Source organism: Netta rufina (genome assembly GCF_964035555.1).
Source record: "Netta rufina genome assembly, chromosome: 4".
In the NCBI taxonomy this organism is placed as follows: domain Eukaryota; kingdom Metazoa; phylum Chordata; class Aves; order Anseriformes; family Anatidae; genus Netta; species Netta rufina.
Window position 1 is genome coordinate 26324252 of NC_140127.1, and position 13652 is coordinate 26337903.

Below are 13652 nucleotides of genomic sequence, written 5' to 3' on the forward strand. Positions count from 1 at the left end.
AATCACAGATACAGAATTCTGCTTTTGTTTGGTTTTTGTTTGGTTCCTGACTGTGGAAAAAGAAAACTCATGTTTTCAGAAAGTGTCTGATCTGTAGAGGTATTGGAAGGAACAGTAGCTAAGGAGAAATAATTCTATGTATTTAAGCTATAACATAAATGGAAAGTCAAAGAACAATATACATTGATTCCTGTAAAATTATTTTTATAGCTCAAAAGTTATTTTTATAACACATTTTATAGAGCCAATTATCTCAAATTAATGTACATCTTTAAGGAAGCCATTGCAGTATGTTAATCCTGAAGTACTTCGTTCTCTAGTCATGCATTTAATGGTAGCACAGATCCTATTTATTCCATATAATCTTTCTTCAGCATGCAACTCTGGGCCAGATGGACCAAGGCATAGTGCTGCAGAACACGAATAGCCGTGGATGAACAGATGCATCTGATAATGCTGTTCATCAAAAGGTGTTTGTAATGTATTCTGGGGCCTTATTTTTCTCTCAATCTCATCTGAAAATATAATATTTTATTTTCTCCGCGGGACAGTGTCAAAGCAGATTTGTTTTGCTTTGTTTTGAGGTGGTAAACAGGTCAATTTCTGCAACAGCTATAACTTGAGGAAGGTGGTTTTGCACTTGTATATTAATTGCTTTTATTATTCACTGAAGCTATGTGTACTCCTATTTGAGAGACCACCTTACTTCAAGGGCTTTTCAAGTGAATTTATGAGCAGGTGGCACCTTTAATTCTTGTCCTCCTCAGCTTTTTGTTGCCAAGGTCCGGCAAGTATCATCTGTTAATACCAAACAGCACAGGTTTTAACTAGAATGCATTTCGGGACCCAGGTTCAACATTTACAAAACAAGTGCTCCCTTAACAACAGCTAACACTGTTGCCAGCCCAAGGATTACACTGCGTCACTATCTAGTTTATACAGACAGATTAAGCAGACCAAAAAAAAAATAAAAATAAAAAATAATATATATATATATATCAATATAAGGGTGAATATAATTAGGGAAAGAGAAAACATAATTACATGCTTTACAGGAAAGGTTCCAAAAAACATGGAGTGGAAAGCTAGCATCTGATGCAGTATTGCAGTATTTCTACAGCAGAAACGCAGGTGCAGCTTTTGAAAAAAAAGGAGTTATCATCCTATTAACAAGAGAAAGAAAAAGATCAGGAACGACCAGGAGTTAAACACAGAGAGCACAGAGCATCCAGATGATGGGAAGCATCAGGGAGCTGGAGCTAACTCGGTGCAGACCGAAGCGCGGCAGCGCAGGGTCTGTCCCGTCACACTGTTCCAAGTGAGCAGGTGTGCCCCCTGCAGGCTGTGCGACCTGCGAATAGGATTTCTTCAGTTTACATTCAGATTCTCATTCTCCAAAATATTTCCGGGAAGTAGAGCAAATGCCTTCATGAAGCAAAGGACTGGGCTCACAGTGAGGTAATGAAACTTACTGCCTTTCCCTAAACAAAAACGTTGCAGGGTTATCCTCTTTCTGTTTTGGCTATTCAGGATTATCAAAGAATTTCCATAAAGAGACAAAACAAATATCTTTGGTAAGCAAATTGAGTTTTCAGAGAAACAATGTATGGACATAAAATTATTGTATATTTCTTGTACTTCAGAGTTTGCAGTCCTTCCAAGACAGGCAAATATAAAGAATCCACCCTGCTCCATAGGAAACAGTAGATAACCCGGGAGTAAGACCTGAGGCAAACAGAAACTGCACCTGAGATTTTGGGGCAGGCAAGGAACTGGAGGAAAACAGTATTGCAGCCACTACCTGAGCAAACCCAGGGAACCAGGAGTAGCATGCACCCCAGGGCAAAGCGAGGTGCAAAACTTCAGATCTTTTCAAAGTACACAGGTGATTGGGGTGAAAGGGTGTGTATGAAATAATCTGTTACCACTGAATTTCCTTTTGACACATAGAGATAAAAAGGCCCTCCTAGATTGTGAATATAATTCACAAATTAAATAATTATTTATGAAAACAAGCTTTTTATGAAGCATGCATTCCCCCTCTGTCTTTCCTTCTGCCTCATTCCTGCTGGCTTGTTTTCTATTGAAGCTGTTTTTGAGTTGCTCATCCCATGTTTTATTAACATGGTTGCAAAAAGAGATATAGCAGTTCCTCTGAGTTGATAGTTCTGCTTATGTGCTCTTTTGTAAACCAAGGCACACGATCAAATCCCAAGATGTTGTTTGGTAGCTGTGATTCTTTGCTGAAATTTTCCCTTGATAACTGTGTTGGGTGACGTGAGATCTTTTCTAAACTCCCAGTTGTTTGCTTAACGGAGTGAGTTTTTCTAATCTGTACAAAATGTAACTTTGTCTGTCTTGTGGCAAAAAACATTTCTAATGTCTACTATCCTGTCTTGGTCAAAATTATTTTTTGGTCTTTTTTTTTTTTTTTTTTTCTGTCATTTTTCTGGAATGATCCTTTATCCACCTGTTTTCTTTGCAAAAAGGAAGATGCTTTTCTGCCTATGTATATATTCTCTGTAGGAACATCTAATTCAGCAGTGAAATTTTAAAGGAATAAAGCTGGCACAGAAGAGACAGGTCTCTGGAGCACTGAAATGGCAGAGCTGCCCACGTGAGTCCCCACAGCTGGCACTGAAACTTGCATACAGCTGTAGAGCAGTGCTAATCCATGCCAGAGGATGGGAGGACAGAGAGGACATGGGAAAGGAGGAACCTCTCCACTTGGCTGCATATTACATTGCCACGTAGACAACTAGCAGGCAGAGTGCTTTGCGATGGGACCGCCGGAGAGGTTGGTGCTGCATTCTGAAATGAACATTATACATTCATAAAGCAAGCAAGGAATTAAAATATGGCCAAATTATACTTCTTATGATTAAAAATTAATAATAATCTATCAGGTAATCGTTTTCTGGAAATCTTTTTTTTCAAAGGCAGACGTGCAAGAAAACCATGCCCTTCCAGCTGGAAAGTAACACACAGGATGCCCAGAAAAATAAAGCAGATTTCTGTCCTTTGAAGCTTTTTCTTCTTCTCCCAACAGCCAGGATAATTATCCCTTGTCAAAGTTCTTAAGGAGAACTGTTGCTTTGCACTTCTTGGTAAGACAAGACTGAGTCTTTTTATAATGTATAATGTAGTTTAAATTGTACCATGTTAGGAGACTACAATTCAAAATTACATGAAACTCCACCCTTTTCCTCGTGCACAAGAGGAAGTTAGATACAAACCACAGAGAGGACTCAGCTACTGAGCAGAGAGAGGAGACAGCTGCTGACACTGCTGAATACAGAACTTTCTCCAGCAAGGTCACGGCCACGTCGGTAAATTTTGCTGCTACAAATTTTATTGACTTTCAGTTTCTGATAACACTAAGTGAAAGCACACCAAACTCTGGCATTGTGCCACAAGACACTATTTTATTCTGACAGCCAAAACCCTCAGTTTGCTGAGTCACTGAAAACTTGCAGCGATAAGTCTGTGCAAATGAAAGGCACCTTTAATCAATGACAAAGTTGTAATACAACTTTGACCAGGCTAAAGTTTCTTTTCTGTGCTTCCTAGGAGGACCTAGACTCCATCACCTGCACAGCTCCAAGGGCAGCAAACGGCCTCCTCAGCGTTCAGGAATTAGCCCCAGATGTGCAGAAGAGGATCCTATTGCAGAGGAAACCAGCATCTCATCAGCCCCATGCACCTTTGTAAACTCAGAAATCACCAGAGGAAATACACCGGAGCTGAAAAGTGGAATAAAGAGGTCAAAAGTGTCAAGCTTCAGTGCACCACTTCAGCTGTAGTGGTCTACTTTTGCTGCTAGGTCTCCCCAGAATGTGTTCAGAGGTCTTCCATTTTTCTCGGTCGGTGTATGTGGTTGCACACACAAGACAAACACTCAGTTATAACAGTTCTATTCAGCATGCTTCAAAAATGTGTCAGGCTCGAACTAAAGACTGAAATGGTTTCCTTTCCAAAGACAATGATAAATTCTCTTCAGGCATTAACCAGAAGATACACAGAAAGTGAAGTTCCCCTATACCACTCAAAATGGTAGCAAAGCACTGGAGTTTCATGGAGTACTGACCATAAAAAAGAGATACACCAGGTGCCAAATGGGAAAATCACAGCAGAGCTTTCACCCAGAAAAAGGACTCGTGAGATGAAACATAAAATAATTTATAGAGCCAGAATATAACTCAGAGAGAAAAATATTGATTCTGCACATGCAGGTGTTAGAAGGCACTCCGTTCCCTCCAGCCCATAACCATTCCTCAATTTCAGTCATGACTGTATGCTGAGAGGAAAAAAAAAAGAGCTCCAGGAGCAATAAAATTTAATTGCACTGGTTCTTGTTCCACTGTCACTGATCACACTGCCTCTTCTCTTTGGTGATACGAAAAAAAAAATATATAGAAAATAGGTCCTTTTTAAAAATGGCTTTCTTTTTGCTTGCAAGCCTTCAATTTCCTTACAGTAGGAGACAACCCATTTTACATATTACATATTACATCAGTAAGAATACAAAAGTACTTGCTTGTGGTTTTTACTATTCCTGTCACATTTTTCCTTTCACAAGAAGCAGTGCATTTTCTTCTGTCCCAGCTAACACACGTAACTAGTCAAACATATGGGAAGAATCCTCTGCTTTAAAAAAAAAATAGGAGAGGGGTGTCAAGCCTCTCAGGCTGCCTTGACAATTCTGCCGGTTACCAAAATATTCATCCCGAGTGCTTCCTGCAGCCCAGGCAGCACACTTGATAGCGAGGGGTTACACGCACTGTAAAGGATGCTGATTTCATGCTCTTTTTCTTAAGGATCCCAGCAGGTAGACTTCACCAAGCTGGCTGGAGAAATTTCATCGACTCATCACTGAAGTTGCCTTAAAATTCAGCTTTCCTGGATCTCTGCTCCCATAGACAACTCAGCACAGTGAGTTTCTTCTGAAATTTATCTTCACAGAGATACAAAGGCTTGTATCTCTGTGTAAAGGCAGAGATACATTGCTGCCTTATTAGCCCAGAAAGGCCAGACACAATTTTGTTACCAATTCAACTTTCTTAATTAAAGGGAAGGAATATATTTTTTCTTTACATTTTGTTCCATCCAGGCTATTTTAAAACAAATATTAAGAGCTTAAGATAACATCTTGTCTTTCCGTAGCATTGATGGTCAAGTAGTTAAGATTAATTCTTTTTCGAAAATCACCTCTGCGGGGTAAGCTTCAGAAAGTTTTCTCATGTTACAAACTTCTAGAACATGTTCGTGATTTCTGTACTAGTCAACTGAATGACAGGCCTCAACTCATCAATATCCTTTGCTGAAAAAAATCTTTGCATGCCAAAAGGTCATGCACTGCATAAAACAACCCTCTAGTTACGTAGGTGAGATCAGTGGAGGACTAGCGCCTCATTACACAGGTCTAAAAACATCGTCCTGTTTTCCCTGGTGCCACACACCTGAGCTGTATGTCCTCTGCAGCGCTTCACAGTCATATGGCTGGTTTTGACAGCCCTCCTCCCTGACAAGTCCTTGAGGAATCAACCACTGATCTTTCTAGATTCAACTATGAGTCACTACTGAGTGGCCTCTTACTGATTATATTTTAAAAAAACAAATGTGTAGATGTGTGGTTCCTCTGGGGTTTATCCTTGGCAAGCAGGCTTTGTGCTACTTAGCAAAGGCAAAGAACCAAAGAGGCATCACCCCTCAGTCCATCGACAAAACCTTATGCTCTGTGGACATGATGATTCCTTCTGTATTTAATTTTTACTTGTCATGATTGATGATAAAGCAAATGAAGGCAGAGTTACTTCACATACTGTGCAAAGTGCAGATGACATAATAGAAGACAACAATTTAACAAAGATCATTACAAATGCAGTGACTCATCAGGTTTCCAAAATGTGATGAAACGCATGAGCAGATTCTAACAAAGCAAAACCACCGTCTAATATAAACTGCCGTAGACTATGTATGTATTTGTTTTGATGTTTTTATTTTCAGTAGGTTGAGACAAAACTTTATTAATAGGGCTCAAGTTAACAGAGGCACATGCAAGCTTTGTCTATGCACACCAACACATTCACATGGGTGAGTACTAGCGTGTAATCACAATGACTTTTTAAAAACAAACAAACAAACAAACAAAGCTTTTGTCTCAACCTGCTTGCCCAAAGTTTCTGAGGATGCCTGTGGCAGAGGTGGAAACCTAGACATTTTGACTTTCAGGTTCTCTGATTCAGCCACAAGACCTTCCTCACTGTTATCAGTGGTGCGTTATAGACCAAAGATTACTAGTGGTCTATAGACAATTACAGAGCACATGTAAAAAACAACAGAACTTGGCCCTGCCTTTTAGTTTACTTTTAGATCGTACTATGAGAACCAGCTATCCTCCAAGGATTGCCCACTGGATGTGGTCAGGCTGGACAGTTAGCCAGGATGATTTTCCAATGATTAGGCAAGGGTTATTCCAGCCTTTTTTTTTTTTTTTTTTTTTTTTTTGCCAGGTCATGTCCTTCCAAAGCCAGGCATTCAACTAACCCATCAGCTGCCACTGTTTTCCAACCAACTTTGTTTTTTTATTACAGCTTTCATGAAGAAACTTCAAAGAAAATGGGAAAAAATAGAGTCAGAAGAAGCTCCCTCTAAGATAGCACTTAGGATTGATTTCCAATGAAATTATGGCTGAACACAACAGGGAGGGTACTCAAGAATGACGTCTCTGTGACTGACTCATGTCTTTGCTGCTCTTTGAAATCAAGAGCATTGATTTTTTTATACTTCTACCTGGGTTTGCCTCCAGCGTCCTGGGATGCTCCAGGGCCCAGAAGGATACAGCGCGTGACACAGCAGGCAAACAGCTGAAAGGTCAGTGCATGCAGGGTGTGTCCGTAGCATCTCTGCTGCTGCTGCGTCTGCCAAGATCCAAGCAAATTCAAAGGAAACAATTTTTGAGTAGTGCTTACCTGTGGTCCTAGCTCAGCCTCATGAAAAATCCTAATCAGCATTAATTTACATTTACACATTCATATGGGGCGAGCTGCAGCATCTGAGTTTCTCCACGCTTTCTTCAGCAAGCTCACTGGAAGCAAACACTCGGTTTCTCCCTGCTCTGGTGGCTCCACCCAGTCCCACCTGTACCCACGTTGCAGTGACACAAACTGGCACTGACACCCAGCACAGCCTGGCCACCTCTGTGTAACCAACTTGTCAGCAAGTCTTCACGGCATTAGCAGAAGCAAATCCTACCTCGTACCCCAGCCTTAACACCAGCCTTTTCCCCAGCTTTGTCATTTAAGCCCCAAAGCAAAAGGTGGCCCAGAAACTGAATTTAGCATCATTTCTCGAGTCAGTCTGAAATAAATCAGTGCCTTAAACTTTTTTTTTTTTTTTTTTTTATCTCATCCTCAACACCCTACCTACATCCCAGTCTCACCTCCATCTTTCACAGAGGAATTTCCTAGCCCCACTGGTGAGCTTCCAGCCGACACACAGGACAGAGGCTCTGTTTTCCCTTGCACAAACTCCTCTTCACCCTGGAGCCCCATCAGCTTGACTCCTCACCCTAACCCCAGCCTTCACATCCCCGTTCCTTCTCTCCAACATCTCTCCAACTGAGATGATGCAGTTTCATCTCACACTTCTTCTAGGCCAGCTAGATATTAGAACTAGGATTATGGTACAGTTTAGGATTGGTTTTCAGGTTTGCATAAACCATGGTTTTACTTGGTCTGACCTCTGACCTTCCTGCCAGACAAAGCTAATCATAGCCTAAAAACTGCGTTAGGCTCCCATTGTAAACACGGCTCAGTGCTTTATGCCTGAAATTTGAAATCTAAAAGGCTTCCCTGATAACCTGCCATGAATTCAAGCTTTACTTTTCTTCTTTTATCTCTGGAGGCCGAGCCCTACCTTACCCTTGTTTGCTATCCAGTGACCCAACCTCCTATCTCAGAGCCCATCTCCCAGTGACACTGGGTTATGCCACCTCGCAGTTTATTTTAGCAGGCCCTGTTAATTACAGTTAATTATTACACAGGTTTCTACATTAACATGAGCAACCTTTAACTTTATGCAAAATATGTTTACTTCCCTCAGGATGCTTAAACCTTAATTTAGGAAGAAATGTACTGTCAGGAGTACCAGCCTTTCTGATCTGCCTATCTCGCACAAAAGTGTGTCTTTTATTAAGGCAGAAGCACTGCCAAGAGAACTTTGCACAAATTAAAATGCTCAAAGCTTGACAAGAATCAGAGTTTCTCTGAGTTTAGATGAAAATTAACTTATTTTTCTTGCAGTAGGGATAGAGTGATGTTTTAGAGATGAGACAATGTCTGCTGTGCCCATGCGCTGTCTCATATTACTCTGGATTTCACGCTTCCATTTATATTATAGCATCAGAGCACATTATTGCCTAGCTGCAAGGTAATTACTGGAAAGGTTTCTTGAGGTAAGACTATTATGATCTGATAAGAAACTCTTTTTGTTTTGTTTTCTGCCTACATCACAGCAAGCGTCTAACAAGACTGAATTATAACTGAGAGCAGCTGGTAATAGTTGCAAATGTAATCAGTTAGCAGAAGCCCTGAGCCACAAAATCAAATGAAGGGAAGAGGTGAAGCAGCAATCTGCCCACCCTCGGAAGTGAGAGTCTGCATATGTACACTTACGCATGCAACCGAACTGCATAGAGAAGGTCTAGCATACTCCTTTCTGGCTCTAAACGTACAGGTCACACTCCCTGTAACACCTCACCACGCTGCAGGAAATGAGCCCAGCAGAGAAGCACTTCTTCACCCGCAGCACAAAGTCACCTCTGCACCGAACCCTGGGGCCACCTCCCCTGGAAGAGGCAGATGCTAAGGACTGCACCTGGACAATTTTCACAGCTTTCTGAACATGAGAGTTAGGGAGATTTCAGCCAGGAGCCAATCCTGGAAGGGACACCTTACCACGCATCTTCAGTGAGCATCTAGCACAAAAAAAAAAAAAAAAAAAAAAAAAAAAAAAAAAAAAGGATAGACAGAGGCAAAAAGCAGGGAGCCTATCTCTCCCAGAACATCACAGATTTTAACGGATACCTGCAGTGTTACCCAAAGCTACCAGCGAGCAAGGTGCAGGCAGGAAGGAGTTAGGGACTGAAGCCCATCAGATCGCAGTGTCCACCAAGTGGGCGACTCGTCTGCTGCAGCAACGTCACGGGGCTCCAAAGACAAAGCATCCTTGGCTCTGCCAGGGGCTGTCCTGCTGTCTGTCAAAGGCCAGCAACTGGAAGCAGTGCCAGTGAAATCTTGTGCCTAGTGGGGATATAAAAATATTCTGAGCACTGCTGAGAGCTGAAGCTTCACAGAGAGGGAAGCAGCTGAAGGCACCTAGCTTTGGAGCATCACGCCAAAGATGGGAAGCGACTGCACTCCACTGCGTGCCCAACACCCATCTCTCTGTTGGTAAGTCATAACTTTTCCAGTCAGAGCATAAAACATAAGCTAATTAGATTGTTTTCGTTTGTTTTTAATCCAAGTTACTGCTCTTGGCAGAGAACTGAGGAGGTGGAAATGGCCAGTACCCCACAGGCCATCCTCAGAACAGGAGAGCTGTGAGCCTGTCCTATTACCGTGGGTGGCATGAACTGCTTGCCTCGAGGATGGTTTGCATGATAAGAAGTGTCTGAAATGCACTGCTAAGGCAACTGAACACTGGTTTGCAGGCTGTGAGCTCGTTCACAGACTGTGCAGGACAGGGTACAACAAATTCATTTCCTTCAGAGAGATATTTATGATATGAGCATCTATCCCTACAGCTTAAACAGGTGAAAAAATAAGTTATGCAAGGCATGTCTCACTGAACCTGCTGGAATCTCCTTTTCAAAAATTGACATAAATATTAAAGCTAATTAGAAAGCTTTCTGGCTGCATCAAACGGCCCTGCGGTGTGGGCCTACATTCAGAGCAAAGGTTTACTCACAGGTCATTACTTGAGATGTATATGTTCCCAGAAGTTGTTTTGTGATGCTGTCTGTCTTATTTTAAAAACAATTGCTGTGCAAAATTGACCTGGTGATCTGGACCTTCCTCAAAACACTGTTTAGCTTCTTTGGCAATGAGCAGAAAATGGACAGGAATGAAATAAACCCTCTGAGGGAATAATTATTATTCAAACAGCTGCAAATGCTGATAATCTGAGGCATTACCTATATAAACTTGCTAGGAAGAATAATCTGAGGCCTGAAATTCTCCCTTGAATGTTTTTGGCCTACGTTTGCTTTGGCTCTGTCAATGAGCCTACAGCCCACCACTGAAACAATTCTTTGGTGTAAATGCAGAAAGCAAGGAGTGAAGTTAGCAGGCCTTTAACTGAAAGGTGCCAGTCACAGGCAGGCTGTCTGGAAAGAGGATGCACAGTTTTAAAGTTACAGCTTTCATGGAAAAAAATATGTAGTAACCTGGCACCATGACTTACGGCAAATAAGCAGTTGAGCAGCAGCCATTGACTGCAAAGTCAAATGATGGGAAGAGGTGAGGTACTGAGCTGCCAGGCTCTAAACAGGAGTCTAGAGGGTCTACGCATGTACACATGTATGCTGAACAGAAAAGGATCAAAGTAGTGTGACTGTTCCCAGTGCAAGTTTATACAGCATTTCTGCATTTCTCTACCTTTTGTTTCAGTATGCATCTGGTAGTAATGGAGCATAAATATGTTTTTTATTATTATTATTTTTTAAAGCATTTAATATAAAACAAGCATTGATTAAGTCATTCTGAATGGCACACATTGCTGATTTGCAATGATCATTGATGGACAGAGGGAAACCTAACCCCGGCTGAAGGAAAAGAGAGAATCGCTCGGTCATCACACAAAACATGGCCACAAAAAACGTGTAGTAAATTACAATACTGGAGATGAAACCTTGCCCATCCTGAAGCTACTTTCAGTATGGCAGTGTTGGAGAGTGCAGGATCAATAAAACATCATTTGTATCTTTTTTTTTGCCAGGCTTGGCAGTGTAGAGTCATCCTTCCACTGGAATGGTTTTGTGGATTACATTTAAGGAAATCTCCAAAACACAACAGCTGATCATGGAGGAAGCCATGGAGAGAGGAGTAAGTGAAATTACTGAAGGAAAGATGTTTTCTTTTTCTGCACCATGTTTACTCATATTGTGATTTTTTCTTGTTCTGAGTATGCTGCGAGTCATGTGGTATTTTCTTTCACAGGACAATAAAATTGCAAGGAGTAGGAAGGGGGAATCATATGAGCATTATAAGGATTTGGATCTATCATTTGCATACCTTTTCCTTTGGGAATGTAATACAGTAAGGCTGCACTAAATGAGACGGACACAGATGTCCACAAAGAAGAATACTTGGCTCCCTGTCTGTGTACAAAAGCCAGCATTGGTGGATCTTTGTACCAATATGTACCTGAAATGGTTCTACCAATTCTTTTACCTGCTCCTCTACAGATGTTACATGATGAGCAAAGAGAAAGTGATATCATTGCAGACATAATAAGATTAGTAAGACTTGAGTGTTAACTTCCAGAAATTTTAAAGGTTTTACATTAAAAAACGTGGAACACTAGATGAAGAATAAATATAATATTATAAGGACACTAGAAGCCACAAAGTCTTCTAATTGAGTGACCACAGTCGGGTATTCAAAAATGCTGTCTCCAATAACAGCATTTCAAATTCAGCCCCAGTGAAACCTGGCTTGCACCTTAGATGTAAGTACAAAACAATGTATGCACTCAGACTAAAGGCAATTTAAAATTGGAACTTGGTTCTTGGAAGCCCCCAAAACTCCTTTACCAATTACATTTTTTTATATATAAATACTTGAGAACATTATACAACTTACAAACACATTAAAAAAAAAAAAAAAAAAAAAGTAAAAAGTAAGCTAGAAAAAAAAACTTTAGAGTGGAAAAAAAAAAAAATCTGTTCTAAAGTCTAAGAAATATCCTTGGCTTTCTTTACATCTTAATTTTTTTGTTCTAATATCGAGTTCCCTTGTTACCAAGCCATTGTCTTACTTACTTTCTTACAGGACAAAACTGTACACCCATTCCTAATCCTACAGTCACCATGGATCACTTTTCAATCAGCAAAAAGGACTTTACAGGAGTTTTCTAGATATCTTATAAATCCTCCTTCACTATTGTACTGTCACAGGATGTTCATACAATAAGCAAAGCAGCATATAACTCTTCCTCCACTACTGAACAGAGATAATACTTCCACAAAATAGAAACTCCTCAACTATTTCTGTAAATAGTTGTATGGTTTCTTTGCCAGAATCTACTCCAAAATACTTGCAGTTACTTATGTGAAGCTCTGTCAGGCCCAGATTTAGCTTCTGACACAAGAAGGCAAGATCTCCATAGATGGCTGAGAAGGGATAGCCAATACACCTAAACTTGTCAGAAAAAAAAAAATAATAATAATAATAATCAGTGCTGTGAGGGCTGTGAGGGATCTAAAGCTTGTGACTGAAATTCTTAATTTTCATCTTGCTGAATCCCATTAAATCCTTCTCACTTTTGTTTTCCTTCACATGCAAATGATTTGTTTTAAACAACAGCAGCATTTGTTTCTGTAATGAAATACCATAGATGAATGTCACAGCCCTGTATTAAGTGCTCCCAACACTTAAAAAATTGAAGTGGATGACACAACACTTAGCCTTGCAGAGGATTCAATATTGACAGCTCACAGCTTGGCCCCTAGTGCTCCCCTGCAGCTCCCCCAAACCAGACAGCTCGGGGAAGGCCAACGAGCCTCGCTGATGGGTGCCCCGCTGATGGGATCACCTCTGCAGGTCACTATTTACAGGAATTTCTTGTTCACATCTACATTAAGTCTGGCATTTTCTCTTGCACATCTGCCAATGACTTCTTGCCAAGGCAGTCAACCAAGTTCCATTCCCAAAAGCATAATTTTTTATCAGATATATTAAAATCAGTAATCTGATTTATAAGTATTTTTCCCCTTTTGGAGTGCAATTTTTTAACAACTGTACAACTGCAGAAAGCTGAAGGTGAGTGGAAATACTCTCCTCCCCTTTGATGCAGAAAAATAAACCTTTTCTGTCCTCAGGGTACAAGAGACTGCTGCCATGCACTGAAATATTTAAATAAATTCTGCTGAGCCCACATATCACCCACCAGCTTGGTACTCCTGGCCCATTTTTTGCTGGTCCATGATAACTCTGCAGTTAGTTATTTATAGCCTATAACCACATCTGACATTGTCACATCATTAGAGCCAATTCTGGTCTCTTTGAGCCTGGATCAGTGTAATTCCAGGAGAGATGCAGGAGAGATGCCAGGTAGCAGTGAGATTATCTCTAGCTGCTAAAAAGTCTCTTAAAAGCTTAAAGCTAGTATGTGATCCTGCATGTCAGTAATTACTTGAGGATGAATCATAAAGTCCAAAGAAGCAGCAACCTGAACAGAATCAGAAACAGCTTCTGCTTGTTCAAGTTCACCATAGTATTGGAATGATGGATACATAGTGTAGGTATTTTTGCACCTTACCTATGCAACGTTGCCTTTGCAAAATAGATAACATCTTCATTTTAAAGGTGGGAGCTTAGAGAGTAAAATCTAGAGTGGATTATTCCCTCCTAGGAGCACTGTCTCTTGGC